Source organism: Triturus cristatus, chromosome 12 (assembly GCF_964204655.1).
Source record: "Triturus cristatus chromosome 12, aTriCri1.1, whole genome shotgun sequence".
NCBI lineage: Eukaryota > Metazoa > Chordata > Amphibia > Caudata > Salamandridae > Triturus > Triturus cristatus.
In genome coordinates this window covers 808,813,253-808,840,050 of record NC_140595.1, presented here as the reverse complement: position 1 = coordinate 808,840,050, position 26,798 = coordinate 808,813,253, and positions in this window count along the sequence as shown.

Here is a 26,798-nt window from a genome sequence, read left to right as displayed (position 1 = left end):
CTCTACAAATTAAATTAGCAAAAAGAGGATTCTTTTTCCAAACCAATATCAGATGCTCAACAGGATCAGAAAACTACTTTTAAAATTGTTAAATCTTTCACAAATCCAAAGGTTGTAATTAAAGATATCCCTCCCTCACACATTCTATGTGACCAGATTTCCTCTTTCTTTGAGGAAAAAATCACAACATTCAAAAATAATGTAGTGCTCTGGATACACCTCTCCAAGATCCAGAGCTGCATCCCACTTACACAGGACCATCGCTTCAGGCTTTCCGCAGTATCACTCTGGAACAGTCGCATCAAGCAATCCTTTCATGTAAGTCTGTCTCTCCTTTTGACGCGTGTCCACCCGCCGTAGTTCACTCGATCGTTGATATTGTCAATCCAGTAATCAACAATAAACTCCTCACTTGCCACAGCGGCAGTCCCCGCAGACTGGAAACTTGCCGTCGTCAAACCACTCCAGAAAAAGCAGGTCACAGATCCCTCCACGCTTTCCAACCTCCACCCCATTTCATTAATGCCCACTCTTGGCGAAATTGTAGAAAAGCTGGTCAATAAGCAGCTCACAATCTTTTTGGAAGAGGCCAATAAATTGCACGTTTGTCAGTCAGGTTTTCGTCCTAAGCACTCGACTGAATCTGCATTACTGGAAATTGCAGATACGTTAAATCTAACCTTAGATGCACGAAAGAATGCTGTGCTGATCCTATTGGATCAGCCCTCTGGACTGCCAGACCCAGCATCATCCGGACTGTTCAACCACTGCTGCAGACACTGAGGAGACTGCAAGAACATTGCTTTCAGTCTGACGATGTTACGGAGATTGGATCGAGAACCCAAGCTCCACCAGGAGCTCCATGACTGGCACCAAAGAAGAAGTCCTGGCCGTCCACTGTGAGAGGAGCTGCTCATGAGGGGGAAGCCTCGGGCAGTGGGTTTACTTCGAAGACCTTAAGAGACCAGTGATTCGGGTGACATTGCTCACTCTGCCAGGTGCTTCCAGGATGCTCACGACTGTCTCAACTGTTTGAACATTGGGAGTAGCTCAGCAATACAGCTTCTCACCCTAAGCTTGTCTCACTGCCATCTTTGCTGCGAATGAAGACCAGGAACCTGTCAAGCAGTCTCGCTGTTGAGACTTTGCATCAGTTTTCAGCTTTTGCTGGACACTATGTTGGCGCCCAAGCCTCTGGTTAAATTTTTGGGGGGAGTTTTCAACATCTAAGTCAGTAGCTATCATGTCATCTCCAGCTCACCGCTTTTTTCCACTCCTCTCTAGGGTCCACTGGTCCTGCGTGATTATTTAACTGTGGCGATGCCTGACTTTTTGGAGCATTATGCAAAGGCATGTGTTCTGCGGACTCCCCGTCCCAGGTATTGACCTGATCCCTTATAGAGTTTCTGTACACAGGTGATATGGGTGGACCTGCAAAGTCTCACACCAGAGTGTGGATACCTGCATAAGAAGCACGGCATGTACAATTACGTCACGCGCTAAGGATCAACTGAACTGAGGGCGCCTCGGGTTATAGACACATCACCTCCAAACAGGGCAGGGAGCAATTGGGGGCTCCTCTTAGTGTCAGGACACCCTATTGTGCCAAGCGCCTGCTGCGATAGTAAATGGATTGTAAAAGCAAAGGATGCAGAACCGAGTAGTCCTAGTTCAAAACGAATCCACAACCCACATAATGGACTTGGTCAAAACCTGATTTGATGAAAACAGCTGAGGTTTGGTAACCCTTTGTGAATGCAATGGCAATGCATGAACTGACGCTATGCGCACAACCCCCCTGGGTCCACAGGCCCAAGAACAGTATCTGCTTCTGTCAGGTTGACTCTCTTAAAATGAGGTTTCAAAATCTGCTGTGTTGTCTTGCAGTTTATCCTGAAAACGTATGAGATTAGGTAATTAAAAATTCTCTTCTTTGAAAGAATAGATTGTCTTTATCTAGCATCTCTCTAATAGGGTGCAAGTTTTTGTTTTAAATATCTTTTTCTATTTCTTTTTTAATAATTTGTGCAATATTTTTTTTAATTTTGTGATTTTAAGTATTTATTCCTGACTGAAGTAAGGATTTTGTCATAAGTGAACACACTGAAACTGAATGAAATATTATAGAAGTAATCCTTTGTTTGAGGGGTTCTAGTGAGAAAACCATCGGCTATGGAACAAGGGACTTGAGTTCTAAGTCTGATCCAGTGGGTGCAAGCAGGATTGATGGGCAGTCATGGAGCAGGTGTTCTTAGAAGGTAACTACTAGTGGCAAACACAAGAACAACGAAAATATAAAAAGGGGCAAACAGGCTAATTCATGGGTAAAATATGTCCTAACTACTACATTGCAAAGTAATTCTAGGTAAGTAGATGTGGGGTAATAGTAATATTAATAATAATAATATATGCACCTTGGTGTTGTAGCAGTGTGCGATGTAGGGGATGAGATGGTATTGTTGATTGGTACTTCTGACCTCAATATAGGGTTGTACAACTACTTCAGCTCCTTACCAGATCTAAAAATTCCTTTCCACGCATGGCTGTCAATCACTAAAACGGTAGCAGTAGCGGAAGTGACATTACAAACCGTTTGAGCCCTGGTGACGTCACAACACTGCCCCACCCCTTATCTCATAACGGCCTACAACTAGCCTAATGAAGGAGCTCCTGTGACATCACAGAACAGACCCTTTGTCCCGCCCCTAGCCTCCTGACAGCCTATTAGCCTAATGAAGGGGGAGGAGGAAGGACCGGGAAAGAAAACTAAAGAAAGAAAACAGGGCTGTTAGGCCCTCATGTATCAAAGGGTTTTAGCCATTATATGTCTATTGGAAAATGTGTTAGTACATACGGGCCTTAGAGCCTTATTAGGTTGTTTGTGGCACTAACCTCTTGTCTCCTTAGACCAGGGAGGTAAGGGCAGAGCCAGGGGTATTAAAAGACAAGCCTGAGAAACCATCTGCCACCTCTGGAAGTCTTAATTGATGTCTGTGTCTGCATTCATTCACCTCCTAGGCTTTTTTTATTTTATTTTATTTATTTTATTTTATGCGTTTTTATATAGCGCAGACTTGACCCGTAGGTGTCAGAGCGCTTCACAATAGGAACAGTAATGATACATGAGGAGAAAATTACAAGTTAGCACGTTACAAAAGCAAACGCTACGTTACATGAGGCAATAGTGACAATTGTGCATGTATCAAGAGCAAACAAAATACAAGACGTAGCAAACGATACGTTACAAGAGGAAAAAGTGACGTGTGCATGTTACAAAAGAGTACAAAATACAAGTAGAGGTATAATACTGCAATAAATGGCAGACACTCAAACCACAAGAACACACTGGGAAGGCACTTCTATAGTCACGGAGAACAGAATGTCCTATAATGGAAGGACTTCCTTCAGACAATAGAGAGGGCGTGAATTAAATTTGGAAGTGTCTTTGAAGGAGGAGAACTTTGAGGTCAGTTTTGAAGGCCTGGGAAGAGGTGGTGGTCCGGAGCTGAGGCGGAAGTGAGTTCCAGATTCTCACCACGTTGCCTGAAAAGGATTGGGCCATCGATCTTTCCTTCTTGAAAGTGGGAGGTTCAAGCAATAGATTTTCCGCATTACGTGATGGTCTGGAGCCTCCAGAGAGTCTCAGTTTATTCGTCAGATAGCGAGGGGAGGAGTGCAAGGCTTTGTGGGTGATACAGGCAGTCTTGTAGATAGATCTTGCCTCGATGGGAAGCCAACGGAGGGTGGATAAAATGGGTGTGATGTGGTCGCTTCTTTTGGCCCCATATATGAAATGAGCTGCTGAATGGAGAACAGATTTAAGGGGGGACAGGTGGGATTTGGGGAGGCCAGTAAGAAGAGAATTGCAGTAGTCCAGTCTGGAGAGAACCAGCGATTGGACCAGGGTTTTACGGTCTTGCTCCGGGAAGAAGAGACGAATCCCCCAAAGAAGGCGCAGTTGGTATCGAGCAGACTTGCAACGAATTGATGTGGGAGAGTAGATTGAGTTGTCGAGTATGACACCAAGGGAATTTGCGCTCTCGACAATGATGGGTTTATTGTTAAGAAGATTCATCTGATCCATCCATGATTGAATCGGGGGAGGAGAAAGTGAGGTCTCTGATTAAATATAGCACTGGAAAAGCCAATAGGTCTGGGTTTAGCATTCTAATGAAGGCAGAGTTAGCACATTAGTGTAAGAAATGCAGAAAGGAGCAGCAGGACCGGACTGAGAGGGCTACAGTTATAAAGTAGCCCCTCATGCAGGACAATGCATGCACTTGCATAAAAGTGAAAGAATATGTCCAAACAGCCAATAGTATTACGTGTGAGGTGAAGAGTCCATGTGGCTGAGCGAAAACGTGACTGACAACGTTTTAAGCCAGTGGCTGAAATAGGGTGACTGAAGAAAGCCAGTCAATCAATCAGAGATTTATAAACTGCAGCAAATCAATTCAATTCAAAATAACTTTATTCAGCACCAAGACCACAAATGTTTAGCAAACAGACAATACATTTTTAAGATGTTAAGAAATCCTGATTAAAAGATAAAATCACAATTAAAAAATAATTAAAAATGAACGCCTCATCGACCATAAAATGACATGTTTCTTAAAATGGAGCTATGCTGGATATTTCTTTTCACCAATCGGTTACTGTGCTTCATAACATTTCCTAATACCCATTGCAGTTTTAATCAAATTTGACACCGCACCACAAATAACTGAACTGGTCAGGGATTGCAGGTATCTAAACCCCTCAACATGTGCACATGGACGAATGTTCTTGAGTGGGGGTATCAAAAATGTTCTCCTCGGTTCCTTATAAAGTGCACAAAAAAGAATAAAGTGCAGGGTGCTCTGGGTTGCCATATTGTCACAAGGGCAGGGAGTAAGATTGTCTATCCATTCAGACTGTCTGGGAAATGCCACTAAAATGTGCAAAGTGCCTAAGCGGAGTCTTGTTAAAAAAAAAACGTGTCTAACTATTCGTGGTGAAGGATAGGTAAAATTGCTGTTTACGCATAAAAGGGCAGCTAGGACCTGACGCCTCCAATTGAGACTGACGCAAGGTTGCCCAGGTGTTATGCGCCTCTTTTACTATAGCCTTGGCGTTTGTGGGGATACCCATCAGAGTGTCAGAGTACTCGCCCAACCCAATCTCAAGTCGTCTATCCCTCACAAAACTGAGCCAGGGGCTCTTCAATGACTTGTCCAAATTAATACAGTCTTCAATGATCTCCCTGGAGAACTGTAGCTCTTCAGACACGCATATTGTGGACCATAAGAGCAGGGGGGGAGAGCCTATGCGGTCTTCTATATATTCCATCCCCACTTCTTGGTGAGAAAATGAAGTGGCAGAGCTATTTGGAGTCATCAATAAGCGTTTTATAAACGTATTTTCCACCACTTGTAACAGACGCTTTTTTTGGTAGCCCCACACAACCGCCCAGTAAGATGCAACCGACAGGCATTTTGGTTTATATAAGGTAACAAGCTCTGGCACTGGCTTATGGCCTAACTTACAGGCAAACCTAAACAGCCCCTCCACAACTCTACTTGTTTGCTGAGCCTTTGCCGTGACCAAGGAATCCCATTTCAACTCCTTATTGAACAAATTCCCCAGATATGTAAAGGTTTCCATCTTTTTTTTAATCTTGCCCCTTACGTTAAAACTTTATGCTTTAGTCTTTCTTGGGCCGCATGCCATTATATATGACTTTGAAAGATTGACCTTCAGGTCAAGGGGCCGACATAAAATCCATAAAAGCATCCAGCGATGTTTGCAGACTATTGGCCGTCAAGGCCATAAGTACAGTGTTGTCCGCATATGAAAGTAACGGGACTGGGTTACCTATAATATGGGGAAAATACATTTTCTTGCCCAATAAAAACGCTTCCAAACCATTTGTAAAATAAGGAAAAGAAAAGGAGCTAAAATGCCCCCCCCCCCCGCCAAACTCCTTCAGTGGAGGCAATGGTTTTCGTCCTTTCCCCTTGCGTACCAAATCTTATGGAGGTGTTAGCGTGGAGTCGTTCTAGAAGTAGGATCAGAGACTGTTCAAAGCCCATTTCTCCCATTAACGCCCACAGTTTCTCCCTGTTGATGGTATCGAATGCACTGGACAAGTCCATAGAGGCAAGGTGGATAGAGCCACCCTTTGCCTTCATGTACTTGCCCATAATTTAAGCACTGCTCTGTGGTTCACAACCTCCTTCGGAAACCATACTGGGTTTTCGAGATAATCCCCTTATTAGATGCCCAGGTCTCTAGTCGCGCCAGAATTACCCTACCCAGCACCTTGACAGTAGCGTCAATAAGGGAAATGGGACTGTAGCAGGCAGGGTCGTTTCTATTCCCTTTTTTAAACACAGGTACAACTATGGCCTCTTTCCAGGAGGCTGGGATGGAATCAATCGCCACTGAGAGAAAAACGTTGGTCAGCAGGGGTGCCCAAAGATTAATATTTAGTTTGAACAGATCTAATGGAACTCCATCTGGACCTGGGGCCATGTTACATGTTCCTTTCGCTAAGGCTTCTTCCACTTCTGCCACCGTAAATGAGGCACTAAGCTCAGCTGCTTGTACTGAATCTACGGGGTGCTCCTCATTGCTCACCATCAACTCCCTCCCGCTTGGGTTAAAAATGGTTGCGAAATGGGATTCCCAAATGTCTCCAAGGATCATTGAGTGAATTTTTTTCACTTCCTCACTAAATTGAGGTCGTTTAATAATGGCCCAAAAAAGTTTTGCTATCTTTGAGAACACTTGCTCTCGCCAGATCCTCCCATGTTTGACGCCTCAACTCCTCTCCTCTTTTAGTAGTGGTACTTTTGTATAACCGTGTAGCACTTTATTTGTTCTCTGTTACGGGGGATAGCATGGAGGGCGATTTTTAGGTTCTTGTGGGCTCTAGAACATTCTGCATTGAACCATCGTGTCTCTGGATGCTGCTGGGGCCTGGTCGGGCGTGTTAGTTTATTAGCTACATTTATACAAATTATTTTGAAATTTTGTACAATCGATACTGAGGAAGAATACTGCTGAAGGCAGTCCATGATCAAATCATGATTTGCTTTGACTATTTCCCCCTCAAGTAGTAGCAGATTTATTTCACCCCAGTTTATTCTTACGCCTTTGTTACAGTTGTAGTGGATCCGATGACCGCCCCCCCACCCCATTGACCTAGCTATTACTTGAAAAGAGGCAATGAGTGGGTTGTGCTCACTCGAAAGTTTTGGTTCTACATAAAAATCACAAACAAATGATGAACACTGCCTTGAAATAAACATAAAATCAATAGGACTTTCCCTATCCCCTCCAACAAAAGTGGGCCACCGGATAGAGAAACTATTGGTCAAACTGTCCAAATCATTGTCACTAATGATGGAATCTAGTGCCTCACCCACACGGTGTGGTTGAAGTGCGACAAAGACTGTCCATCTGTATCCACGAGACCACAAACTCTTTCATTGCTATGCTCACATAACGTACAATTAAAATCCCCCACCACAGAACACTTCCCAGAAACATTAGCGATTTCCAATTGCAGGGCTTCTATGGCATGACAGTTCTTTGGGTCAAAAATATTGTGGTACCAATTTACAAATAGAACTCTAACCTGCGTCATATTAACAATCATAATCAATTGAAACCACTGTGATGAACCTACACAATGAGCTTTTATGGACCCAAATGTAACTGTGAGTAGGGTTAACAAACCTCCTTTTGCCCTCCCAGCTGAAGATGGTCTAGCAGGCATGTTAAAGGCGTGATAGCCATCCATCCCAATATTCTCTTTAGCCCACGTTTCCTGCAAACAAATAACATCACATCCCCTGATATATTCAAGCCAGACCTCATCCAATAATTTATAAAGGATGCCTGCAACATTTTAGGAGATTACTTTAACTGGGGGTGTTGAATGGCCCTGGCCAGTATCCGGTGGTATAACCATTGTGGCAGAAGGGCTGGCCACAGATATCTGGGTCAGTCCCTTATCCTGACAATTGACCTCGGTGGCTACATTTGTGACCAGAGAGCAGATTCTAGAATCATCCAAGTTCTCCTTATCAATTGAACCAGCGTAGTTTGAGACAGGGTGTTAGACCTGTCAGCCCTTTGGGTGGTCCCTCCTCATCATTATTTATTTTGTCCCACTTTTGCCTCAAACCCTATTATAATTTTTCCTTTTTGGGAACCACCAGACTTTTTAGTGTTGATGCAGGGTCAGGGAGCCATTTTCCCTACCTCTGGAACTTCTGTCTGAGGGCCTGAGACACAAAATGGTGGCCACCTATTGTCACCTGTGACATCACCAGAACTCACTGGAGGTTTCCAGAACATTCTAGAACCCTGTGACAGTGGGAGGCAGTTTAGAATGTTGGGAGGCCATCTCAGGTTGGCAGTTGGCAACTGACTGGAGAAGAGAGAGGACAGAGATAGAAGGAGGTCAGAGTAAGGCAGCAGAGGTGGAAACCAGTGCTTGGAGTGGGGTCCAGAAACCCACCCTTGATGCTAGTCTCTACTGACCAAGCCCTGTGTGGGATCAAGACCAGAAGAACCATCTTAAAGAACTGAATATTTGGAACAGGCCTTAAAGAAGAAGAACAGCAAGTTCCTGACCTGTTCAGCAGTGTCCTCCTGGAGTCCTGACGTCGAGAAGCCTAGAGACCTGGGGCCTGAGGTCGAGAAGCGGCGCTGAGAGAAAGCAGACGTCGTACCCGGAGCCGCCAGAGGTCGAGTGAGGGCGCCGACGGAGGTCGTGGAGAGGCGCCGGAGGTCGAGTGAAGAGTCACCCGAGGTCGAGGTGAGGCGTCGACGGGGGAGTGAAGTCCGCCCACCGGAGTCGCCGGAAACTGAGGTGAAGCGCGCCGGAGGTCGGGAGTGGAGATCGCACTCCGGAGACACCAAGAAGTGGGGAGTCCGAGTCCCTGTGGCGCCGGAAGGCGACATCGAGCCGAGGCCGCCCAGCAACATCGAGCCGAGGCCGCCCAGCGACATCGAGCCGAGGCCGCCCAGCGACATCGAGTCGAGACCGCCCAGCGACATCGAGTCGAGACCGCCCAGCGACATCGAGTCGAGACCGCCCAGCGACATCGAATCGAGACCGCCCAACGACATCGATCCGGAGCCGCCTCACGGCGTCGACACGGTGCCGAGCGGAGCCGATCATCTTGAAAAGGGCAGTAAGTGGTAGAGGGGGCGTCTGAGGTCCCGTGGGGCCCTAAAAGACCATTCTAGGGGCTAGAGGGGTGTTAGAACCAGCCTGGGAGTGCCAGGGGTGAACTGAGACTGGTACAGTGACCTCCATAAAGGGTTGTGTGGTTTGGAGGGCCAGTTCTTTAGGTTACTCTTATTCTACCTCAGCTTAGGCCCCAGCCTTGATCAATCTAGGTGGGACACCCCCATGCCATCCAAGTGTCCTTAAGTTGTGTATGGGCAAAGTAAGACCAAGTGGCCTCATGAAAATGATTTGAACTGTAACTGTCATTGATTGTTTTATCCTATTTATTTAAGGTGCTTATTTATTGTCATCCACTAATTTATTCCTGCACTATATGTACTGCCTGACTGTATTTATTTGCCATCTGTATTTATTGCACATCTATTTATTCTTTGCTAAATGTTGACCTGAACCTATTTATTGAAATTCCAAAGTGGTATTATTTATTTGACCTGCTCTTTTAAAGGAATCTTATTGTATTGTATTTATGTTATGAAATCTGCAACTAAGAGAAAATAAGATAAAGACATATATATTTTCAACTTAACTTGCATAATTTTTACGGTGTAGTGTCGTTTTTGGAACGGATGAACGCATGGTTATTGTGAGGGTGTGACGTACGCTTAACACGGTGCCTGACCCCCAACCGCTCGAGCCAAGCTACCATTGTGCTGGGAACCTGGTGACTGCTAACCCGGTTGCCCGGTTTCCAACATAAAATTGGTGTTCAGTGGTGGGATAGAGCTGTGCTTGCGCCTACTCGACAATAACTGTGGGTAGTCCATAGGCCTACACCGGGAGTTTTCTCCAAGCGGACTTCCTAATTTTGAGTTTTGTTTTTTCCAAATTTACTTCTGGTGGTGGGAGGAGGTATTACAAAAGGTACCCCCCTGCATAGCTTCTGTAAGCAACTGTCTTCTATCCTGAGTGGGCAAAATGGAGTTTGTGTTGGAGGATGTGGAAACTTATACTGTGGCCCAACTCAGGGAGTTTTGTCAGCGAGAGGGGGTGTTTTGTCCCCAAGGTGCAAAGAAGGGTGAACTCCAGACCAGCTTGAGGGCTTGGGGGGAGGCACGGCGAGAAAGTAAGGTTGAGAAGGAGGACAGGGATGGAGAGCCTGACAGCGAGGGGGCTGGTTTGTACCAACCTGAGGTGGGGGACCTAGTAGCGGGGCCCAGAACACCTTCAAGGAAGGGCAGCAGTGTCTCTAGCCACGTCTTATTAGAAGCAGAATTCACTGACCGGAGGGAGAAAAGACAGCTCACATGGGAATTGGCGAAGCTGGAGAAAGAAAAGGAGGAACGGAGGATGGCTCACGAGTTGAGGCTCAGGGAGATAGATCTCCAGATCCTACGGGTTGGGGCACACCCTGTTCCTAATGGTGGCAGCGAAGAAAGAGAAATCACCAGGGAATCCAAACCCTGTTTGCCAAAAGACATAGTAGCTAGCTATAGTGCGGGTGATGATATCGCCAGGTGGCTAGCAGCCTATGAGGTCTCTTTAAGAGTCCATGGGGTTCCAGAGAAATATTGGGGAGGGGGATTGTATAGATACATGCCTCCAGCTGGTAGGGATACATTATTGGCCCTGGAGCAGGATGAGCAGACCCACTACCCCACCATGAAAGTGGCGCTCGTGAGGAAGTTTGGACTAACACCCGAGAAGTACCGACAGAAGTTCCGGGGTAGCCACAAACTGGGCACACAAAATTGGGTGGATTTCCTGGACTATGCAAAGAAGGCATTAGAGGGTTGGATACAGGGCAGCGAGGTGAGGGACTACGAGGGGTTGTTTTATTTGATGTTGAAGGAACACCTGCTCGAAAAATGTTTCCCTGAACTGCGTCAACACCTGGTGGATAGCAAGCTGACCAATCCCCGGAAGCTTGCTGAGGAGGCGGACATTTGGGCTAGTACCCGGGTGTCCACAAGGGGGACTGGAGGGGACTCTCAAAAGACCGGACAGGGCGACCCCCAGAAGAAAGAGGGAGGGGAAAAGAAAAAGGAGTTCTCTAAAGGCCCCCAAAATAGTTTCCAAGGGAAGGGGACAGGATTCACCCCTAGGGCTAACCCCCCCAGAAACCCTAATCCTGGCCAGAGTCAGCAGCCAAGGGTTGTCCATTGCTTTGAGTGCGGTGGTGTCAGACACTAGAAGGGAGATGTGAAGTGTCCAAAAAGACCACCCCCTCCCATCGGAGGAAAGACCCCCGGAGTAGCTAGTGTAGTGCTCGGGGAGGAGATGCCTTTAGATAAGGGGAGGGAGTGGGTGGGCATCACTTTAGTGTCCCTGGGAGAACGGGAGATGGTTCCTAAGATCCAGGTGCCCGCAAATACCACAAAGTATGGGCAGTGGGTCACCGTCAACGGCCAAAGAGGGGAGGCTCTGAGAGACACAGGAGCCAGTATGACTATGGTACGTAGCCAGCTGGTGTCTCCAGAGCAGGTGATTCCCCATGTACTCCACCCTGCCGCGATGGCTGACGGCAGAATGGGCCACTATCCGGTGGCCGAGGTTCCATTTGAATGGGAAGGGGTTGCAGGGTTGCTTCGAGTTGCCGTAAGCCCTGCCGTGCCAGTCGATTGTCTGCTGGGGAATGACATGGAGCATAATGCTTGGAAGGAGGTGGAATACCGGACTCATGCTGAGATGCTGGGTACACCTGACTGGGCCTGTGTCAGCACAAGGTCTGCGACTACCCGGAGGGGGAGTTCGTTTAGGCGGGATCCTGGAACAAAGGCACCGCCGGCTGCCGATCAAGGGAAGAACCGAGGGCAGGAGGAGCCTGCCTCAGCATCCGCGCCCCGTGTGACGGATAGGCCACCGGAGGTGGTGGACCATGAGTCCGCGGAGGGGGATGTTACCGAACTGGAGAACCTACCCATCCCGGCCGAGTGGCACGTGGAGGGAGGGCCGACCAGGGAGGAATTCTGCAAGGGCCAGAGGGAGTGTCCTACCCTTGAGGGAGTGAGGCGACAGACCGAAGCCCAGGCAGCAGGGAACGTTGAGGGGAACTACAATATTTACTGGGAGGATGGCCTCCTCTACAGTGAACCCAAGGCACCCATGCACGGATCGTCACGGGCCTTGGTTGTCCCTCAACGTTACCGAGCCTTCCTTCTGGAATTGGCTCATGAGATCCCCTTGGCAGGACACCTGGGGCAAGACAAGACCTTTGCCCGTCTTGTCCCACACTTTTATTGGCCTCAAATGAAAGTGTCGTCCGACACCTACTGCCGGGCGTGTGTGTCTTGTCAAGCCAGTGGGAAAACAGGGGTGAAGCTGAAAGCTCCCCTGGAACTACTTCCTGTCGTTAGCACCCCCTTTGAAAGGGTGGGCATCGACATTGTGGGTCCGTTAGATCCGCCTACTACAGCTGGTCACAGGTTTATCCTGGTTCTGGTGGATCATGCCACACGGTACCCAGAGGCTATACCTCTGAGGACCATTACTGCACCTGTTGTGGCTAGGGCCCTGATGGGAATCTTTACCCGAGTGGGTTTTCCCAAGGAAGTTGTGTCCGACAGGGGGACCAACTTCATGTCAGCATACATGCGGGCCATGTGGAAGGAGTGTGGAGTGACCTACCGGTTCACCACTCCTTACCACCCCCAGACCAATGGTCTGGTGGAGAGGTTCAATAAAACCTTGAAAGGCATGATCAGAAGTCTGCCTGAAAGCCTGCGGAGGAAATGGGACGTCCTCCTACCCTGTCTATTGTTTTCTTACAGGGAAGTGCCACAGAAGGGAGTGGGCTTCAGCCCATTCGAGCTTTTGTATGGGCACCCTGTGCGTGGACCTCTCGGCCTGGTGAGAGACGGATGGGAAAGAACTCCCAGAAAGCTTCCCCAGGACGTGGTGAGCTACATGCTGGCCTTCCGGAGCCAAATGGCTAAGTTGTGGAAGCAAGCTTCTGACAACTTGGAAGCCAGCCAAGCAGTAATGAAGGCGTGGTATGACCACAATGCTCACCCGGTGGAGTTGGAGCCTGGCCAGAAGGTGTGGGTGATCGAACCAGGAGAGCTTAGCGCCCTCCAGGATCGCTGGTCAGGACCCTTTGAGGTGTTGGAGAAGAAGGGTAAGGCTACCTACTTGGTGGATCTGAAGACCCCTCGCCAGCCCCTACGGGTGCTGCATGCCAACCGCCTCAAACCCCACCATGAGAGACCCGAAGTCATCTTGCTGATGGTGACTGATGGAGCAGAGGACGTGGAAAGCGAGCCTCTCCCCGACTTATTTGCGTCTCAAGAGAAGGATGGGTTGGTGGAGGGAGTGATTCTCTCCCCGTCCCTAACTCCTGAACAGCAGGAGGACTGCCGCCAGGTCCTGGGGCAGTACTCTTCGTTGTTCTCCCTTGTTCCGGGTAGGACTCACCTGTGCATCCATGACGTGGACACAGGAGACAGCCCACCTGTGAAGTCAAAGATCTACCGGATGACAGACAAGGTGAAGGCCAGCATTCACAGTGAAGTCACTAAGATGCTGGAGCTAGGAGTGATTGAACATTCTAGCAGCCCCTGGTCCAGTCCGGTGGTATTAGTATCAAAAGCTGCACCACCGGGAGCCCAACCGGAACTGAGGTTCTGTGTGGACTACCGGGGACTGAACTCAGTAACCAAGACTGATGCTCATCCGATTCCAAGAGCGGATGAATTGATTGACCGGCTGGGAGCTGCCCAATATCTGAGTACCTTTGACCTTACTTCCGGGTACTGGCAGATCTCTCTGACTGATGGAGCTAAGGAAAGGTCAGCCTTCTCCACGCCCAAGGGCCACTACCAGTTCTGCGTGATGCCCTTTGGGCTCAAGAATGCACCTGCCACGTTTCAGCGTCTGGTGAACCAGATCCTCGCCGGAATGGAGAGTTTCTCTGCTGCTTATCTGGACGACATTGCCGTCTTCAGTAACAGCTGGGAGGATCACTTGCGTCACCTGCAAGCTGTTCTCCAGGCCCTGAAACACGCTGGTTTAACGATCAAGGCCAGTAAATGCCAGATCGGGCAGGGGTCGGTAGTGTACCTTGGACACTTGGAGGGTAGGGGAGCGGTGCAACCCCTCCAGGCGAAAATCGAGGCTATCATGGCCTGGGAACCCCCCAAGACTCAGACTGAGGTCCGAGCTTTTCTGGGCCTCACCGGATTACCGCCGCTTCGTGAAGGGGTACGGTACCATTGTGGCCCCCCTCATGGAGCTTACGTCCAAGAAGCGACCTCGACGGGTAGTCTGGACGGAGGCTTGTCAGCAGGCCTTTGTGAAATTGAATTAAGCCATGTGCGAGGCCCCGGTCTTAAGGGCCCCAGATTTTTCCAAGGAGTTCATTGTCCAGACAGATGCATCGGAACATGGCATTGGGGCAGTGTTATCGCAACTCAATGAAGAGGGTCTGGATCAACCCGTGGTCTTCCTATCCCGGAGACTACTTCCCAGGGAACAGAAGTGGGGTGCAATAGAGCGTGAAGCCTTTGCAGTGGTATGGGCTCTGAAGAAGTTGCGGCCATACCTGTTTGGCTCGCACTTCCTAGTTCAGACCGACCACAGACCCCTTCGGTGGCTGATGCAGATGAAGGGGGAGAATCCCAAGTTGCTAAGGTGGTCTATCTCCCTACAGGGAATGGACTTTCAGGTGGAACATCGGCCTGGAGTGGACCACGCCAATGCAGACGGTCTCTCAAGGTATTTCCGCCTTAGTGATGAGAACTCCCAAGGGGTTGGGTAGCTCTCCCCACTTTCAGCTGGTGGGGACGCGTGTTAGACCTGTCAGCCCTTTGGGTGGTCCCTCCTCATCATTATTTATTTTGTCCCACTTTTGCCTCAAACCCTGTTATAATTTTTCCTTTTTGGGAACCACCAGACTTTTTAGTGTTGATGCAGGGTCAGGGAGCCATTTTCCCTACCCCTGGAACTTCTGTCTGAGGGCCTGAGACACAAAATGGTGGCCACCTATTGTCACCTGTGACATCACCCGAACTCACTGGAGGTTTCCAGAACATTTTAGAACACTGTGACAGTGGGAGGCAGTTTAGAATGTTGGGAGGCCATCTCAGGTTGGCAGTTGGCAACTGACTGGAGAAGAGAGAGGACAGAGATAGAAGGAGGTCGGAGTAAGGCAGCAGAGGTGGAAACCAGTGCTTGGAGTGGGGTCCAGAAACCCACCCTTGATGCTAGTCTCTACTGACCAAGCCCAACCTAAAGCCCTGTGTGGGATCAAGACCAGAAGAACCATCTTAAAGAACTGAATATTTGGAACAGGCCTTAAAGAAGAAGAACAGCAAGTTCCTGACCTGTTCAGCAGTGTCCTCCTGGAGTCCTGACGTCGAGAAGCCTAGAGACCTGGGGCCTGAGGTCGAGAAGCGGCGCTGACAGAAAGCAGACGTCGTACCCGGAGCCGCCAGAGGTCGAGTGAGGACGCCGACGGAGGTCGTGGAGAGGCGCCGGAGGTCGAGTGAAGTCACCCGAGGTCGAGGTGAGGCGTCGACGGGGGAGTGAAGTCCGCCCACCGGAGTCGCCGGAAACTGAGGTGAAGCGCGCCGGAGGTCGGGAGTGGAGATCGCACTCCGGAGACACCAGGAAGTGGGGAGTCCGAGTCCCTGTGACGCCGGAAGGCGACATCGAGCCGAGGCCGCCCAGCGACATCGAGCCGAGGCCGCCCAGCGACATCGAGTCGAGACCGCCCAGCGACATCGAGTCGAGACCGCCCAGCGACATCGAGTCGAGACCGCCCAGCGACATCGAATCGAGACCGCCCAACGACATCGATCCGGAGCCGCCTCACGGCGTCGACACGGTGCCGAGCGGAGCCGATCATCTTGAAAATGGCAGTAAGTGGTAGAGGGGGCGTCTGAGGTCCCGTGGAGCCCTAAAAGACCATTCTAGGGGCTAGAGGGGTGTTAGAACCAGCCTGGGAGTGCCAGGGGTGAACTGAGACTGGTACAGTGACCTCCATAAAGGGTTGTGTGGTTTGGAGGGCCAGTTCTTTAGGTTACTCTTATTCTACCTCAGCTTAGGCCCCAGCCTTGATCAATCTAGGTGGGACACCCCCATGCCATCCAAGTGTCCTTAAGTTGTGTATGGGCAAAGTAAGACCAAGTGGCCTCATGAAAATGATTTGAACTGTAACTGTCATTGATTGTTTTATCCTATTTATTTAAGGTGCTTATTTATTGTCATCCACTAATTTATTCCTGCACTATATTTATTGCCTGACTGTATTTATTTGCCATCTGTATTTATTGCACATCTATTTATTCTTTGCTAAATGTTGACCTGAACCTATTTATTGAAATTCCAAAGTGGTATTATTTATTTGACCTGCTCTTTTAAAGGAATCTTATTGTATTGTATTTATGTTATGAAACCTGCAACTAAGAGAAAATAAGATAAAGACATATATATTTTCAACTTGACTTGCATAATTTTTACGGTGTAGTGTCGTTTTTGGAACGGATGAATGCATGGTTATTGTGAGGGTGTGACGTACGCTTAACACGGTGCCTGACCCCCAACCGCTCGAGCCAAGCTACCATTTTGCTGGGAACCTGGTGACTGCTAACCCGGTTGCCCGGTTTCCAACACAGGGTTTTTGGGGGGTTTAGCATTGTCAAATACTTCTTTGGTTGGTACTCCCCCTGAATCAACGTATATGTGACCCCTGCTATCGATATCTGGTTGACCACCGATTATCTTTTTAGTCAATCAATTTCAGTTAGGTCTTAGACTACCTCAATAACGGTTACGGTGGAAGGAGGTGGGCTGGGTAGGGACATCTAAACTTTGTCTAGGCTGAGTGGGCCGCATGCCAAGGGAGAAAAACTGGTTAGGAGGATAGAAGAAGCCCAAGGCTCGAGCCTTTATTTACTCGCTGGGTGAATCTTTCAGCTGATTTAGGGCAAGGTGCACACACCTCGCATCAATGAAATTGAGCACGACACAATCCCCCCCCCCCCCCCCCCCGGATACTTTTCTTAATGCGACCTACCCAACTCACCCGCCTGGCCATGATGATATTTTCGAACCAGTTAAAAGTAGGGTGGAATTTTCCTGGAGCACCAATGTGCAGATTTATTTATATGGCTCGGGCAGCTTTCTTGTTGGCCGGGATGTAACCTTAGAACCCCGGTTAAAATTAGAGTATAGGGGGTACTTTCTGGAGGTAAATTTAATGAGTCAATGGTCCCCCTCCCACCTGAAGTGCCTTCTAGGTGAGTGTGGGATGTTGAGTCCCCCAAGAGGGGTCTACGCCCACCCCTTGGTTGATATGTTTTAGGAAACAAAACGCCCTGACCCGGGTGTTGACTCTGTGGGGGGGGGGGGATTTCCCTGGGGAACAGGGTCCTCTGATAACTTAACCAGTATGCTAATATTTATAGCATCTTGGGTACGCCCATGAGGGCAGGAAGTGGCACTGAGGGTAGATCTAACCTTCCCAGGGACCACCTCACTAGATTAGACATCCGCTAAATTAGCACCCCGCCCTTTGGCTATATCGCTTGTTGGTACATCCCTCTCAGTTGGGTTATTTAGGAAAGTCTTTACTGCTGGCGCTAGGACTTGGCGGACAAGAGTTAGTTGCTCCTCTATATTAATTAGTCTTACCAATATTGGTGCTAGGGCCTCCTGGACCAACTTACTGAGTTTTCTTGTTAAAATATCAGAACCATCCTGCCCGACATTAGTTACCCCTCCTATACATGATTGAACAACTTTGCCTGATATGTGAGTTTGTTTAGATCTTTTTATCTTGGGCGACTGACTGTTAATCTTGTGAGCAGTCCCCGCTCTCTCAGTTTGTTTCCTCTTTCCTCCTGTTGTAGTCAATGGGCCAGCCTTCGTCAAAGTCTTATGGGTAGGACTCACTTCATCATCTTGTTTGCCTCGTGTTTCACCCTGGCTCCAAACTATCACGGTGGGTAAAACAGGGACTTGAGGCCTGTCAGCAATAACAGTTTCTGGTATATCCACATGGGAATCATTGATGGGAGATGGTGATAGTGAGACAGGAAGTAGTTCGGGGGTTGGTGCCAAAGAGAGTCTCCGTTCGGCTCGCTCTATTTCTTTGCTGATGGCTCCTACCGCCTTTTGCAGAAACCCATCAAGAGTAGTATCAGTGGTTTTTGGGGCAGGTATGGGCTTTTGCTTCCCCATAGTGCAGTTTGAAACAAAAAGAACCCTTACATATCTATAAATCCACTAAAATAAGGTTACCTTATGGGGTCTATCGGCTTCTTGGCTTCGTTTCCCAGCTCAGATCCAGCTACCAGTTGCACAAATAGCAGAGTCAAGAGAATGGGCCCAGCCCAGCCTCCTCCTGGCTCTGATGGGCGCAGACGGGCCCGCCCTTGGCCTATGCGCGTCCCACGCTGCGGATGCCTTGGTATGGCTTAAAAGCACCTCCTGGCACATAGCGGGTCCGTCAGCGGCGTCCTTGCCGCAAGGCTACCTGGGAGCTGTATTTCCTGCTCCCAGGCTAATTGCGCAAACTGGTGGTTCCTGGCCCCCCGGGTAGTGTGGTGACGATGGCACTCTCTGCTCCCCGCAGGCTGGTGGCAACGGTGGCTGTAGCAGGTATGGGCTCCCACCGCTGCAGCAAATCACTCGGGAGGGTCTCAAGGCGCAGGAGTAGCTAACTGCTTTATGGTGATCTGTTCATTTGAACAGCCAGGTGTTGAGTGTTTTCCTAAATTGCTGGAGCGATGAGGCTGTCCTGCGGAGCCTACAGGTGTGAGGAGCATCTTCTGCTGTTGCTTCGGCGCATTTAGGGGTGAGGGGGGGGGTTCTGCGAGGAAGAGGGAGGAAAATCATAGGTATCTGGTCGGTTGGTGGGTGGTCAAGCATTTGTTGATGTAAGATCGACCTTTGCTATGCAGGGCTTTCTATGCGTGGGCCAACATCTTGAACTGGCATCTCTTCTGGATCGGGAGCCAGTGTAGCTTCTTGAGGTGGGGTGTGGGTCAGTCTGGGGAGGTCATGGATGAGTCTTGCGGCTGAGTTCTCTATTGTCTGTAGTCTTTTCAGGAGGCGTGTGGTGATTCCTACATAGAGTGTGTTCCACTTGTCCAGCCTGCTGGTGACGAGGGCCTGCGTCATGGGCCTCCTGGCACTGACTGGGAGCCCCCTGAAGCTCTTGTGGAGCATGCATAGGTTGTGGACACAGGTAGATGAGACTATTTACCTGTTTCTTCATGGATAGCTTGCTGTCCAAGATAATGCAGAGGCGGCGGGGATGGTCTGTCAGGGCTGGGGATGGGCCGAGTACAGCCGGCTAGCATGCTTCGTTCCATGGAGAGGTGTTATTCCGAAAGATGAGGACTTCTGTTTTGTCCGAGCTGAACTTGAGACAATTGTGTTTCATCCACTCGGCGACGTTCATTATACAGTGTGGAAGTTGGTTCTGGTGGTGAAGGGGTCTTCTGCCAGCTAGAGCATGAGCTGGGTGACATCGGCATAGGAGATAATATGGGGCAGTGAGATCTGATGGTGGTGGCCAGGGGGCCATGTACGTAGTGAAGAGGGTGGGGCTGAGGGACGATCCTTGGGGGACGCCGCAGATGATGATCTTAGATGCCGAGGTGAGTGGAGGGATACAAATTATCTGGGTTCGTCCGGTGACTTATGAGGTGACCCATTTGTGGGGCCTCTCCCTGGATTCTGATGAGGTGGAGTCTGTTGATCAAGATGTGATGTAAGATGGTGCTGATGGCCGCTGACAGGTCCAGAAGGATGAGAGCTGCTGTTTCATAGCGGTCCGGGAGGGGTTGAGAGGAGTAGACCCAAAGCCAACTATTTGTATACTGTTACAGTGGTGGGGGGGGTCAGGGGGGTAAGGGAGATATTTTTTTTAAACTGACCAATCCTTCTGCCGACGCTTCTGTGCTCCCCTTCACTCCTGATGGTGTCCCAGCAGTCCCTGTACACCAGCAGAGGCTCCCCACCCAATCCAGACGCTGCTCTCATAGCATAGAGAGCAGTATCCTGATTGGTCTGAGCAACCTCGTTTGCCACTCAGACAGCGGCTCAGTGGCTGTGGCATTTCTCCAACCAGGCAACACGGTCAGGTTGGAGAAACCTAAGGGCACATGTCTCTTTGGACAGCCAAAGGCGGGCGGCCAGGCCCACATGCGCACTTTACAGTGCACACTACCCCTCCTCCCTGCCATGCCCGCCCTGCCCAAGACTTCCTGGCTCAGTCAGACAGCAGATTTTTTGTTTTTTGTTTTGTTATATTATCCTTTTAATTAACGCTGACTGACTCAGTGGGGCGACGGTCCTCCACCAAAACGGAGGAGCCACTCCAAAAAACTGTTAGAAATAGGTATGAAAAATGCAAGGTCCTAATAGCAATGTTCAGAAAAGTATCACAGCCACCTGGCCTCGAGATGTTCTTAAAAAGACAAATCTGTGAGGATGACCACCAGGGGGCAGCAATCTCACTGGTCTTGGAAAAGGAGTCAGACAAAATGATTAGAGGCACTTTGCTCCCTGTGCCAAGCCCTTGCACCCACCCAGCTTGCCCATTCTTGGAACCACCCAGCCCAGGATTCAAAAAGTTCCGCGCCCGCTCGCCCCGCTCCTCCATGCAGCTCACAGAGGCCGCCACTTGACATGTTCCAAAAGATAGGCGCGTGCCAAGAAAATAGTTATAAACAGTACTAAAAAAATCCTTCCCACAACAAAGCCGGCTTTAAAACATTACCAAATGACAGCGCGCTCCCCTCCGCCCCGAGGCGCCCTCAGAAGTTGGGGAGATAACAAATGACTGCAGCCGTTGCTACGGGGGCTGTTTACCCCAAGCTCCGGCAGGGGAGGCGGGCCTGGGACCGGTGCTTGCCCGCGCCTGCTCCCGAGCCTGGAATTCCGCCGGGTCACTGCATCCGGGGCTTACTGTCCTCGCCGAAGAAGAGGATAAAATATGATAACTGCAGAAACATAACCACATTTGTGCCTCCGCCTCCCCCGGCTCCCTCATCCTCTCATGACCCCGGCAGCCTTGCTCCCCAGCCAACTGGCGGCGTGTTTTCAATTAAGGGATCCGGGTTTGACGATTTAGAGCTCGCATTGTGCGCGCTATCTGAGCCCCCAGTGCTCCAGTGACTGCCCCCGTGGAAACCAACACCGTGCATGTCTGCATTGTTGTGGCTACGGGGCATGCCAGGAGGAAGGCAGTGTGGACGTGGCCATGGTGGGAGGGGGGAGAGGAGGAGGCCGTGAGGCTTGGGGGGAGAGGGGACGGGACGGAGGAGAGCGTGGCCTGGTCCAGACATGTCCCTTCAGATGTATCCCCATCACGGACTCACCCCGAAGACTCTCTACCGCTATTCCCATATTCACTGTTCTCTTCCCTCATCCGATAATACACACACCCTTCCGTCCTTTTCTTCATTCATTCACTCATCCATTCCAAGCAAAGCATCCATCCACCCAACCAAAAACTGTCCATCCATCCTTTACTCCACCCATCCATTCATCCTCCCGGCCACCCATCCATGCATCTGTCTGTCCGTCCATCCATTCATCCTTTACATCACCCACCCGTTCACCTTTCCAGTCACCCTGAATTAATCGGGGGGCCCAGCGCTCAGTTGTAGTTTTCTATGAGCTTCACACAGGGACCGACCAGGGCCTGCTCAAGGACTGGCATGTTGCACAGACTCAAGGCACTTGTCCATTCGCAGCCACCGTACCTGGCCAACAAGCTTCAGACTCCAGGAAGGCCCATGGTCATTCACAGTGTCCATGGCGTGCCTGGTCATTCAACTTTCCAACTGGGCCTTCTCTGCAGCTTTTCGCCGGTACAGTTCTCACGTCCTTTGGGTGGATTTACAGTTCACACCACCTTCGACTTAGGCCGACCTTTAAGATATATTTCTTTCACTAGGCCTGGTCATTTTTTGTATTTTTTGCTGTTCTATTTGCAGTTGTACCGTCCATCACTTTTATGTTTTTTACCAATTGATTTCATTTTATGCTGTTGTTCAACACCCTCTTCCCTGGGATGGGGCTCCAATTTATACATTTTAAACAAATGCATTCATTTAATAAATAACATATAGCTGGGGGTGGTGGGATGAACTAGATTTTGGGCTGGCTGGGTGACATAACATCCTGACACAAGCCATACCATGCAGGTGGCACGTCCTCCTAAACAAACCACAAATCAAAACGCTCTAAGCGCGCACCTTTCCTGTGTGCTCTCCCGCACTACCTTATCACTGCTCATGCTCGACATGCATGCAACCTACCCTGGGAGGCCTCACATGCTACCCTACATCACCGAGCCTGCAACCTACCCAGGGAGACCTCACATGCTTCCCTACATCACCGAGCCTGCAACCTACCCTGGGAGGCCTCAAATGCTACTCTACCCTACATCACAGAGCATGCAACCTACCCTGGGAGGCCTCACATGCTTCCCTACATCACCGAGCATGCAACCTACCCTGGGAGGCCTCACATGCTACTCTACCCTACATCACCGAGCATGCAACCTACCCTGGGAGGCCTCACATGCTTCCCTACATCAACAAGCATGCAACCTACCCTACGAGGCCTCACAAGCTACTCTACCCTACATCACAGAGCATGCAACCTACCCTACGAGGCCTCACAAGCTACTCTACCCTACATCACAGAGCATGCAACCTACCCTAGGAGGCCTCACATGCTACCCTACATCACCGAGCCTGCAACCTACCCTGGGAGGCCTCACATGCTACTCTACCCTACATCACCGAGTATGCAACCTACCCTGGGAGGCCTCACATGCTACTCTACCCTACATCGCCGAGCATGCAACCTACCCTGGGAGGCCTCACATGCTTCCCTACATCACCAAGTATGCAACCTACCCTGCGAGGCCTAACAAGCTACTCTATCCTACATCACAGAGCATGCAACCTACCCAGGGAGGTCTCACATGCTTCCCTACATCACCAAGCATGCAACCTACCCTGGGAGGCCTCACATGCCACTCTACCCGACATCACAGAGCATGCAACCTACCCAGGGAGACCTCACATGCTACTCTACCCTACATCACAGAGCATGCAACCTACACTGGGAGGCCTCACAAGCTACTCTACCCTACATCACAGAGTATGCAACCTACCCTGGGAGGCCTCACATGCTACCTACATCACCGAGCCTGCAACCTACCCTGGGAGGCCTCACAAGCTACTCTACCCTACATCACCGATTATGCAACCTACCCTGTAAGGCCTCACATGCTACTCTACCCTACATCACAAAGCATGCAACCTACCCTGGGAGGCCTCACATGCTTCCCTACATCACCAAGCATGCAACCTACCCTGCGAGGCCTCACATGCTACTCTACCCTACATCACAGAGCATGCAACCTACTCTACGAGGCCTCACAAGCTACTCTACCCTACATCACAGAGCATGCAACCTACCCTGCGAGGCCTAACAAGCTACTCTACCCTACATCACAGAGCATGCAACCTACACAGGGAGGCCTCACATGCTTCCCTACATCACCGAGCATGCAACCTAGCCTGGGAATATTCACATGCTACTCTACCCTTCATCACCGAGCATGCAACCTACCCTGGGAGGCCTCACATGCTACTCTACCCTACATCACAGAGCATGCAACCTACCCAGGGAGACCTCACATGCTTCCCTACATCACCAAGCATGCAACCTACCCTGGGAGGCCTCACATGCTACTCTATCCTAAATCACAGAGCATGCAACCTACCCAGGGAGGCCTCACATGCTACTCTACCCTACATCATCGAGTATGCAACCTTTCCTGGGAGGCCTCACTTGCTACTCTACCCTACATCACCGAGTATGCAACCTAGCCTGGGAGGCCTCACATGCTACTCTACCCTACACCACAGAGCATGCAAACTACCCTGGGAGGCCTCACATGCTTCCCTACATCACCAAGCATGCAACCTACCCTGCGAGGCCTCACATGCTACTCTACCCTATATCACACAGCATGCAACCTACCCTGGGAGGCCTCACATGCTTCCCTACATCACCAAGCATGCAACCTACTCTGCGAGGCCTAACAAGCTACTCTACCCTACATCACAGAGCATGCAACCTACCCAGGGAGGCCTCACATGCTTCCCTACATCACCGAGCATGCAACCTAGCCTGGGAAGACTCACATGCTACTCTACCCTTCATCACCGAGCATGCAACCTACCCTGGGAGGCCTCACATGCTACTCTACCCTACATCACAGAGCATGCAACCTACCCAGGGAGGCCTAACAAGCTACTCTACCCTACATCACAGAGCATGCAACCTACCTAGGGAGACCTCACATGCTTCCCTACATCACCGAACCTGCAACCTACCCTGGGAGGCCTCACAAGCTACTCTACCCTACATCACCGATTATGCAGCCTACCCTGGAAGGCCTCACATGCTACTCTACCCTACATCACAGAGCATGCAACCTACCCTGGGAGGCCTCACATGCTTCCCTACATCACCAAGCATGCAACCTACCTTACGAGGCCTCACAAGCTACTCTACCCTACATCACAGAGCATGCAACCTACTCTACGAGGCCTCACAAGCTACTCTACCCTACATCACAGAGCATGCAACCTACCCTGCGAGGCCTAACAAGGTACTCTACCCTACATCACAGAGCATGCAACCTACACAGGGAGGCCTCACATGCTTCCCTACATCACCGAGCATGCAACCTAGCCTGGGAAGACTCACATGCTACTCTACCCTTCATCACCGAGCATGCAACCTACCCTGGGAGGCCTCACATGCTACTCTACCCTACATCACAGAGCATGCAACCTACCCAGGGAGACCTCACATGCTTCCCTACATCACCAAGCATGCAACCTACCCTGGGAGGCCTCACATGCTACTCTATCCTACATCACAGAGCATGCAACCTACCCAGGGAGGCCTCACATGCTACTCTACCCTACATCATCGAGTATGCAACCTTCCCTGGGAGGCCTCACTTGCTACTCTACCCTACATCACCGAGTATGCAACCTAGCCTGGGAGGCCTCACATGCTACTCTACCCTACATCACTGAGTATGCAACCAAGCCTGGGAAGACTCACACGCTACTCTACCCTACATCACCGAGTATACAACCTACCCTGGGAGGCCTCACATGCTACTCTACCCTACATCACAGAGCATGCAAACTACCCTGGGAGGCCTCACATGCTTCCCTACATCACCAAGCATGCAACCTACCCTGAGAGGTCTCACATGCTACTCTACCCTACATCACAGAGCATGCAACCTACCCTGGGAGGCATCACATGCTTCCCTACATCACCAAGCATGCAACCTACCCTGCGAGGCCTAACAAGCTACTCTACCCTACATCACAGAGCATGCAACCTACCCAGGGAGGCCTCACATCCTTCCCTACATCACCGAGCATGCAACCTAGCCTGGGAAGACTCACATGCTACTCTACCCTTCATCACCGAGCATGCAACCTACCCTGGGAGGCCTCACATGCTACTCTACCCTACATCACAGAGCATGCAACCTACCCAGGGAGGCCTAACAAGCTACTCTACCCTACATCACAGAGCATGCAACCTACCCAGGGAGACCTCACATGCTTCCCTACATCACCAAGCATGCAACCTACCCTGGGAGGCCTCACATGCTACTCTACCCTACATCATCGAGTATGCAACCTACCCTGGGAGGCCTCACTTGCTATTCTACCCTACATCACCGAGTATGCAACCTAGCCTGGGAAGACTCACATGCTACTCTACCCTACATCACCGAGTATGCAACCTACCCTGGGAGGCCTCACATGCTACTCTACCCTACATCACAGAGCATGCAAACTACCCTGGGAGGCCTCACATGCTTCCCTACATCACCAAGCATGCAACCTACCCTGCGAGGCCTCACATGCTACTCTACCCTACATCATAGAGCATGCAACCTACCCAGGGAGGCCTCACATGCTACCCTACATCACCGAGCATACAACCTAGACTGGGAAGACTCACATGCTACTCTACCCCTCATCACCGAGCATGCAACCTACCCTGGGAGGCCTCACATGCTACTCTACCCTACATCACAGAGCAGGCAACCTAGCCTGGGAAGACTCACACGCTACTCTACCCTACATCACCGAGCCTGCAACCTACCCAGGGAGGCCTCACATGTTTCCCTACATCACCAAGCATGCAACCTATCCAGGGAGGCCTCACATGCTACTCTACCCTACATCATCGAGTATGCAACCTACCCAGGGAGGCCTCACATGCTACTCTACCCTACATCATCGAGTATGCAACCTACCCTGGGAGGCCTCACATGCTACTCTACCCTACATCACCGAGTATGCAACCTAGCCTGGGAGGCCTCACATGCTACTCTACCCTACATCACCGAGTATCCAACCTAGCCTGGGAGGCCTCACATGCTACTCTACCCCTCATCACCGAGCATGCAACCTACCCTGGGAGGCCTCACATGCTACTCTACCCTACATCACAGAGCAGGCAACCTAGCCTGGGAAGACTCACACGCTACTCTACCCTACATCACCGAGCCTGCAACCTACCCAGGGAGGCCTCA